The sequence below is a fragment of the Glycine max genome, chromosome 18 (assembly GCF_000004515.6).
Source record: "Glycine max cultivar Williams 82 chromosome 18, Glycine_max_v4.0, whole genome shotgun sequence".
Taxonomy (NCBI): domain Eukaryota; kingdom Viridiplantae; phylum Streptophyta; class Magnoliopsida; order Fabales; family Fabaceae; genus Glycine; species Glycine max.
In genome coordinates, this window is record NC_038254.2 from 27,477,473 (window position 1) to 27,486,186 (window position 8,714).

The 8,714-nt window shown below is 39.6% G+C and overlaps 1 non-coding gene across 1 annotated transcript; it reads right to left on the reverse strand.

The window, feature by feature from the left end:
* Positions 1-4,928: 4,928 nt before the first annotated feature.
* LOC113000339 (small nucleolar RNA R71) lies at positions 4,929-5,035 on the reverse strand. Its single transcript, XR_003265629.1, has one exon. It is a non-coding gene; the product is annotated as a small nucleolar RNA R71 (small nucleolar RNA).
* Positions 5,036-8,714: the final 3,679 nt, after the last annotated feature.

The following is an 8,714-nucleotide window of genomic DNA, read 5'->3' on the forward strand; positions in this document are numbered from 1 at the left end:
TCTTACACTTGGTGGAGCCGGCCACTCAGGAATGACCTTTATTCTCTTAGGGTTCATGGGAACCCCTTGATCACAATTTAAAAAATTAAGAAAAGTAAAGCAATAGAACATACCTTTTTCTGTATTTTCATGTTGATTATTCCTACCAAAAAGTATGACAAACCTAAGGTGTCCCATATGAGTGCCTAAGTTTGTATTGAAACTAAAAATAAGAGCAAACCTACCTAATGAGTCCCTATGTACACAAATCATGAAGATGTTGGGTGCACGAGTGATTTTACAAAAGAGTGTTGCACCACCCAAAACATTCATCACACCACCTATTTTAGGGATTTGGTGCCTAATAATACCTATTTTGGGCACCAACAAAGCACAAGGATTTAATCTCTTGCGAACCAAACCCTCATCCAACAACTCCTTTACTTGAGGATTAAACTCAAGCCTAAGAGATGTGGCAATGCTAACAAGTGTCTTTTTACAAAGGACAAAATGTGGAGGTTGTCTAAGAAGGGAAATTTCTTTAATATTTGTCTTTATTTCAAAATGTCTTTCCTTCTTAGCTAACCTCTTGGAGGAGACACTTACATCCTTACACTCCTCCTTAACCATTAAAGGTTGTCCTTCTTCTTGGGGGTAGATCTCTTCACTAAATTCTTCCCCTTTTGCTTCTTCACTTTCACTAGAGGAAGGTGAAGTAGTAGCCTCATCTTGGCTACTATAAATGTCTTGGCCCCTCATAATCATGGTTTTCTTGGTGGGGCATTGAGAAGTAATGTGTCCTCTTCCAAGACATTTAAAGCACTTCATGGAGCTAGTCTTCTCTTGCATACTAGCCTTAAGGGGTTGCTTTTCTATTGTCTTCCCCTTATCATCTTTGGGCTTAGAAGGTCTCACCCCTAAGATTCCTTGACCTTGGTCTTTCTTTTGATAAGAATGAGAGCCATAAGATTTTGAAGTAGACTTCCTTTTAAGTTGTTGCTCTACCCTTATTTCCCAATCTAAATTAGCCTCTACATTGTCCTTCCCATGGAAGTATGGGAGTTTAATGTTAACCTCTTGAGGCTTTCTTTCATTTTCTCTCCTATGGGAGTGAGGTCTAAGATGTGACCTATGCCTTCCTTCATAATAGTCACGAAGTTCTTCACTTAGGCTCTTGCAAGAGTTATGACTACTATAGGAGACATGTTTTTCTCTTTTCATTTCTTTCATTATTTTTCTTCTTTCTTCCTCTCTTATTTTCTCTCTTTCATCTTGACTTATTTCTTCCACTCTTTTTTTACCTTTATCTTTTCTCTCTTGTTTTTCTTTCCACAACTTAAGGGATCTCAACTCATCTAATATCTTATACAAGGGGTCCTTAGGAGTAGAACCTCACCATTAACACTAGATGAAGAATGAAGACTCATGTTGGTTCCTAAGTTATGGTTCTTTCTTGTTGGGGGTTTGAAAAAAAGGTAAAAGAAACTATGGTTGAAACTAGCCAAAATAAACACTAAAAAAGGTGTGAAAGATAAGGTAAAAACTAATTGGTAAAAGGAAAGCTATCTAGGCGGTTTGACAATGGAGGTAAAGGAAATAAGCTATGAAAGTAAGCAAGAAATTAAAGTGCAAGAAATGCAAACTAGGCGGATCCTAAGAGTGTTTGGATGACCTCATTTAAGGTTCCCAACAAAACACTCACTATCCTAAGGGAAAATTGCCTAAAATTATTACACACAAATGGAAGTAGGGTGACCTAGCGGAGGCTCCCAACTTACTTCCAATGAAAGGCCTTTTTGTTACAAAATTTGAAAGCAAAGCAAATTGCCAATTACAAAATTACAAAGAAAAAAGTCCTCAATTGTGGTGGCTATTCTCTCTTTAGTGTTTCACTCAATTTGGAGTGCTTCTTAGTCCAATAGCTCTTAAGGTGGTTGGCCCCTTGCTTCTTGACTTAAATTCTTCAAGATATGACACCAATCCTCCTTTCCAATTCCCTATATGGCAACTCACAAGCAAGGAAACAAAGAGACAAGCAATAACCAAAGACAAAAAAAATGAAATGAAAGCTAAACCAATAGAGTTTTAACAAGACAAATTTCCAAGGATTATTCAACAATTAAAGCAATGAAAAGCACAAAAAAGCAAGCTAGGACTCAAAGAGAAACCTAGAATGGCTCTAGAGTAGAGTAGAAAAACTCTAAAAAAAAAAGACTCAAGAAACCTCTAGTTTTGGCACTTGTTTTCACAATAATTTTCAATTGAAATTTCAGAACTAGGATTGGTATAAAATAGGCACCAATTATAGAACAAATTTTGAGCCAAAACAGCAAGGGGGGTTTTGATGTGCCATCATTTTCTTCTATTTTCTAAACCCTTTTTGCACCATTTTAATTATTGATTGGTCTTAATTGTCAATTAATTAGGCAGTTTTATAATTTGGGCTCATTTAGCTAATTTGATGTTTTTAATCTAATTTCAGGAATTAATGAAACATTGGGCTTAATCCGGATTTTGGTTGTGGACTTGAAGAGGGCAAATAAAGCAGCGCTTACCTTAGTTAATTTCTAATTAGGAAATTTCGCAATTTTATTTTATGTTGTTCAGTGTTTATTTCGTTTTGGGCCAGAGTATTGTAATAGGGCCCAGTGACTTTGAGTGACTCTTTTTAAATAGCTGCCTTGGGATTCGTGCAGGGCATTCTATTCTGTTATGCTATTCATTATTCAGAGCTTTGTTTTAGGGTTTTTCGTTTTTCTGTTTTGCTGCTTCTGAGTTCGTAATGCAATTTTACATTTTCTGCTTCTAATTACAATTTCGTTCTTGCTTCTTCTACTCTCATTTACGTTTCTGTTCCATTTTACATTTCTGTTCGTTTACGTTTCTGTTCATTTACGTTTCCGTTCATTTACGTTTCTGCTTCATGTTTCAATTGCGTTTTCTGTTTGAATCCATGGAAGGCTAGATTTTCTGGTGTTGTTTCCTTTTGAGGACGAAGCCCAACTCTCTTTGAGGTTTCGCTTGTAATGTGGTTTCCTGGCAGTTTTCCCTTCACCAGTTATCCCAATTTCGTGAATATTAATCAGTGCACGCTTCGTGTTCGATTAATTGCCTCTGAGCCTAACTTGCGTTCATGCTTAATGGACGAAGGGCTAACTGGTGTATGTGGTGCCTAATCACGTATTGAAAATCCTAAGTTGATTTTCGCTTAGTAAATTGAAATAGGGTTGGATTAAGTGGTTGACTGTTAGGGACGAATTCTCCATAACCCAGGATAAGAGAGTGGCTTCTGAATCAGAGGAAACAACCCGTTTTTAATATTAGTAGTTTCGTATTCCATTTTATTTGTTCTGCTCTTTAATTACCAAACAACCAAACCCCCCCTGTCGTTACTGTTACTGCCAGCATATTATGAACATTTGGCTTGTCACTGCTCGTTGGGAAACGACCTAGGATCACTTCCTAGTTACTGCATTTTCATGTTTATTTGATTCGGGTACGGCCTTGATCAAATTTGGCGCCGTTGCCGGGGAGCAGTGTCCAAAGGTTCATAATAGCTAGCTAGTGTTGTGTGTTTAATCCTTTCGTGTTTTAATTGTTAGTATGTGTGTTAGTGTTGATTAGTGTCCTGGTGTTTTGTTTAATGTGTGTTCTGTTTTAGTTTTACCATTAAGCGTTTCCCCTGTTTCAGTCTTGGGTGTTTTGCTGTGAAGATTGTGCTTGAAAACATAGTAGTAGTAGAAATCAGCTTGCGGCAAAAACAGAGTAGTAGTAGAAATCAGCTAGAGACGGATTTTAGCGACCACCCATGCTGAATTATTTGAGATTTTTTGTTTTAGTAGCTAGGGTTGTTATTTTTGGCTGAATTTTTTTGTGGTAACTTCTTTTAATCCATATTTTGTGGGAAAAATAGCTAGAGCCTTTAGTTTGGTCAGATTTGAAAGTTCCAAAAAACTAGCAAATTTTGTGTTTGTCAAAACTTCAAACGGCCATAACTTTTGCTCCGGTTATCAGAATCGCAATTATTATATATGCATTTGGGGTAGAAAAAAATTTCCTACGCCGGCCACGGCTGAGGTCTCCATCGTCCAAAAAAAGCGATTCTGTCAAAAGTTTTTTATTTTTCAAGTTTTATTCACTTATTTTTCTTAACTTACCATTTTTAGCTTTCATAGTTAGACTTTGAATTTTTGTCTGAAATTTTTTGTGCTGTCTTCTCATCATTTTATAAGGTTGCTCACAAAATTTCAAGTCATTTGGATATCATTTGAGGGTAGCTGTAGTTCAAACCTACACCTTTATTTACATGACAAGGCAACTAGTTGTGTGCATGCTGAATGTAGTGTATGACTAGAGGCAATCCATCTGACTTACAACCCTTTGATCCTGAGATAGATAGGACATTTCATAGATTAGTTAGGCATCATTTTATACCTTTTGATCATTCTGAGCATTCCATAACTGGTGAATCTGTGCATTCTGTTATTGGTGATTTTGAACATCCTGATCTTGAGCATTATAATTTTGAGCATTCTGATTTTGAGCATTCTGATTTTGCACATTCTCAGAACATGGCACAACCTCCACCTCGTGAGAGGACTCTAAGGGAAATGGCTGCACCTGATTTCACCTATGAAAGCTTGTGCATCCAATACCCTGATGAGGATGTCCCATATGTTCTTAAAACTGGACTGATTCATTTGCTTCCAAAGTTTCATGGCCTTGCAGGTGAAGACCCGCACAAACATTTGAAAGAATTTCACATTGTCTGCTCCACCATGAAACCCCCAGATGTCCAAGAGGATCACATATTTCTGAAGGCTTTTCCTCATTCATTAGAGGGAGTGGCAAAGGACTGGCTGTATTACCTTGCTCCAAGGTCCATCACGAGCTGGGATGACCTTAAGAGAGTATTCTTAGAAAAAATTTTCCCTGCTTCCAGGACCACAGCCATCAGGAAGGATATCTCAGGTATTAGACAACTCAGTGGAGAGAGCCTGTATGAGTACTGGGAGAGATTTAAGAAACTATGTGCCAGTTGCCCCCACCATCAGATTTCAGAACAGCTTCTTCTCCAATACTTTTATGAAGGACTCAGTAATATGGAGAGAAGTATGATAGATGCTGCCAGTGGTGGAGCCCTTGGAGACATGACTCCTGCTGAAGCCAGAAATTTAATTGAGAAGATGGCCTCCAACTCCCAGCAGTTTAGTGCCAGAAATGATGCCATAGTCATTAGAGGAGTGCATGAGGTAGCTACAAACCCATCTGCATCATCTGAAACTAAGAAGCTTGAAGGCAAACTGGATGCATTGGTCAACTTGGTAACCCAGCTGGCCTTGAATCAGAAATCTGTACCTGTCGCAAGGGTTTGTGGTTTGTGCTCCTCTGCTGACCACCATACAGACCTTTGCCCTTCCATGCAGCAACCTGGAGCAATTGAGCAGCCTGAAGCTTATGCAGCAAATATATACAATAGACCTCCTCAACCTCAGCAGCAAAATCAACCACAGCAGAGCAATTATGACCTTTCCAGCAACAGATACAACCCTGGATGGAGGAATCACCCTAACCTCAGATGGTCCAACCCTCAGCAACAACAACAGCAGCCTGCTCCTTCCTTCCAAAATGCTGCTGGCCCAAGCAGACCATACATTCCTCCACCAATCCAACAACAGCAACAACCCCAGAAACAGCCAACAGTTGAGGCCCCTCCACAACCTTCCCTCGAAGAACTTGTGAGGCAAATGACTATGCAGAACATGCAGTTTCAGCAAGAGACCAGAGCCTCCATTCAGAGCTTAACCAATCAGATGGGACAATTGGCTACCCAATTGAATCAACAACAGTCCCAGAATTCTGACAAGCTGCCTTCTCAAGCTGTCCAAAATCCCAAAAATGTCAGTGCCATTTCATTGAGGTCGGGAAAGCAATGTCAAGGACCTCAACCCGTAGCACCGTCCTCATCTGCAAATGAGCCTGCCAAACTTCACTCTATTCCAGAAAAAGGTGATGACAAAAATTTACCTAACAATTTCTGTGCAGGTGAATCTTCTTCCATAGGTAATTCTGATTTGCAGAAGCAGCACATTCCCCCTCTTCCATTCCCTCCAAGAGCAGTTTCCAACAAAAAAATGGAAGAGGCAGAGAAAGAGATCTTGGAAACGTTTAGAAAAGTAGAGGTAAACATACCTCTGTTGGATGCAATAAAGCAAATTCCAAGATATGCCAAATTCTTGAAGGAGCTGTGCACTAATAAGCATGGGCAGAAATGTCTCCGCATTGATTGGTAAATATGTTCCTCAAATTCCTGAAAAATGTAAAGATCCAGGTACATTCAGCATACCTTGTATCATAGGGAATAGTAAGTTTGACAATGCCATGCTAGATTTAGGAGCTTCTGTTAGTGTTATGCCTCTGTCTATTTTTAATTCTCTATCTCTAGGCCCCTTGCAGTCAACTGATGTGGTAATTCATTTAGCTAATAGAAGTGTTGCCTACCCTGTTGGTTTCATAGAAGATGTCTTAGTTAGAGTTGGTGAACTGATTTTCCCTGTTGATTTTTATATTTTGAATATGGAAGATGGATTTTCTCAAGGATCAGTTCCCATCATTCTAGGCAGACCCTTTATGAAAACTGCTAGAACTAAGATAGATGTTTATGCAGGCACACTGTCTATGGAATTTGGTGACATAACTGTTCATTTTAATATTCTGGATGCTATGAAATACCCATCTGAAGATCTTTCTGTATTTCGTGCTGAAATAATTGACCATGTTGTTGATGAATACATGACTGATCTTTATTCTAATCTGCATGCCTCTCACTCTTCATGCATTGAGTCTGAAATTGTACTTGATCATATGTCTGAATTTGATGCTGAGAGTGAATCTGAGAGTGATATTGATTGCATGCCTGGTGGTGGTGTTTTACCTCTTGAGATTGATTTTATAGAGTCAGATAGGACTAACCATGTTTCAGGAAGTACACATACCTCTGACTTTCTTTATGAGGTAAAGGCTGAGAAACCATCTCCTTCTACCACTGTCCAGCCGACCACACCAGAATTGAAGCCTCTGCCATCAAATTTAAAATACGCTTACTTGGATGATAGCAAGAGTTTTCCAGTGATTATATCTGCCTCCCTTGCTGATGAGCAAGAGGAGAAGTTGTTGTCAGTTCTCAAGAAGCATAAGAAGGCTATAGGCTGGACCCTGGCGGACATTTCTGGTATTAGCCCATCCACATGTATGCATCGAATAAATTTAGAGGATGGAGCTAAACCAGTAAGACAGCCACAGAGAAGACTCAACCCGGTGATTCTTGATGTAGTGAAGAAGGAGATAACCAAGCTTTTGCAAGCTGGAATCATTTATCCTATCTCCGACAGCCAATGGGTGAGTCCCGTCCAGGTAGTCCCGAAAAAGACTGGCCTCACAGTGATCAGAAATGAGAAGGAGGAGCTGATTCCTACTCGGGTGCAGAACAGTTGGAGAGTCTGCATTGACTATAGGAGGCTGAACCAGGTTCCCAAAAAGGACCATTTTCCCCTGCCATTCATTGACCAGATGCTTGAACGCCTGGCAGGTAAATCCCACTACTGTTTCCTTGATGGTTTTTCTGGTTATATGCAAATTACTATTGCTCCTGAGGATCAGGAAAAGACCACATTCACCTGCCCCTTCGGCACTTTTGCTTATAGGAGGATGCCTTTCGGCCTGTGCAATGCCCCTGGTACCTTCCAGCGGTGCATGATTAGTATTTTCAGTGATTTTTTAGAAAATTGCATAGAGGTGTTTATGGATGATTTCACTGTATATGGATCCTTTTTTGATGGTTGTTTGAATAGTTTGGAAAAAGTTTTGAATAGATGCATTGAAACTAACCTTGTTCTAAATTTTGAAAAATGTCATTTTATGGTTGAGCAAGGTATAGTTTTAGGCCACATTATTTCCAATAAGGGCATTGAAGTAGATCCTGCAAAAATTTCTGTTATTTCACAATTGCCTTACCCCTCTTGTGTGCGAGAGGTGCGATCTTTTCTTGGTCATGCAGGATTCTACAGGCGCTTTATAAGGGATTTTAGCAAAGTAGCCCTTCCACTGTCCAACTTGTTGCAAAAGGAGGTGGAGTTTGACTTTAATGACAGATGCAAAGAGGCTTTTGATTGCCTCAAAAGAGCGTTGACTACCACCCCCATCATCCAGGCACCCGATTGGACAGCCCCTTTTGAGCTTATGTGTGATGCATCAAATTATGCATTGGGGGCTGTCCTTGCTCAGAAAATTGATAAATTGCCCAGGGTGATATATTATGCTTCTAGGACTTTAGATGCTGCCCAAGCAAATTATACTACTACTGAGAAAGAGCTTCTAGCCATAGTTTTTGCTCTTGAAAAATTTCGATCTTATTTGCTTGGTACTCGCATTATTGTTTATACTGACCATGCAGCTCTAAAGTACTTGTTGAAGAAGGCTGATTCTAAGCCTAGGTTGATCCGATGGATGCTCTGGCTCCAAGAGTTTGACTTGGAGATCCGTGATAGGAGCGGAGCACAAAATCTAGTTGCTGATCATTTGAGTCGGATCGAACGTGTCTCTGATGCAGATTCACCTATTCGGGATGATTTCCCGGATGATCATTTGTATATATTGTATAGTATTTCTGACTCTCTTTCTACTCCCTGGTTTGCTAACATTGTCAATTATTTAGTTGCCTCTGTTTTTCCTCCCTT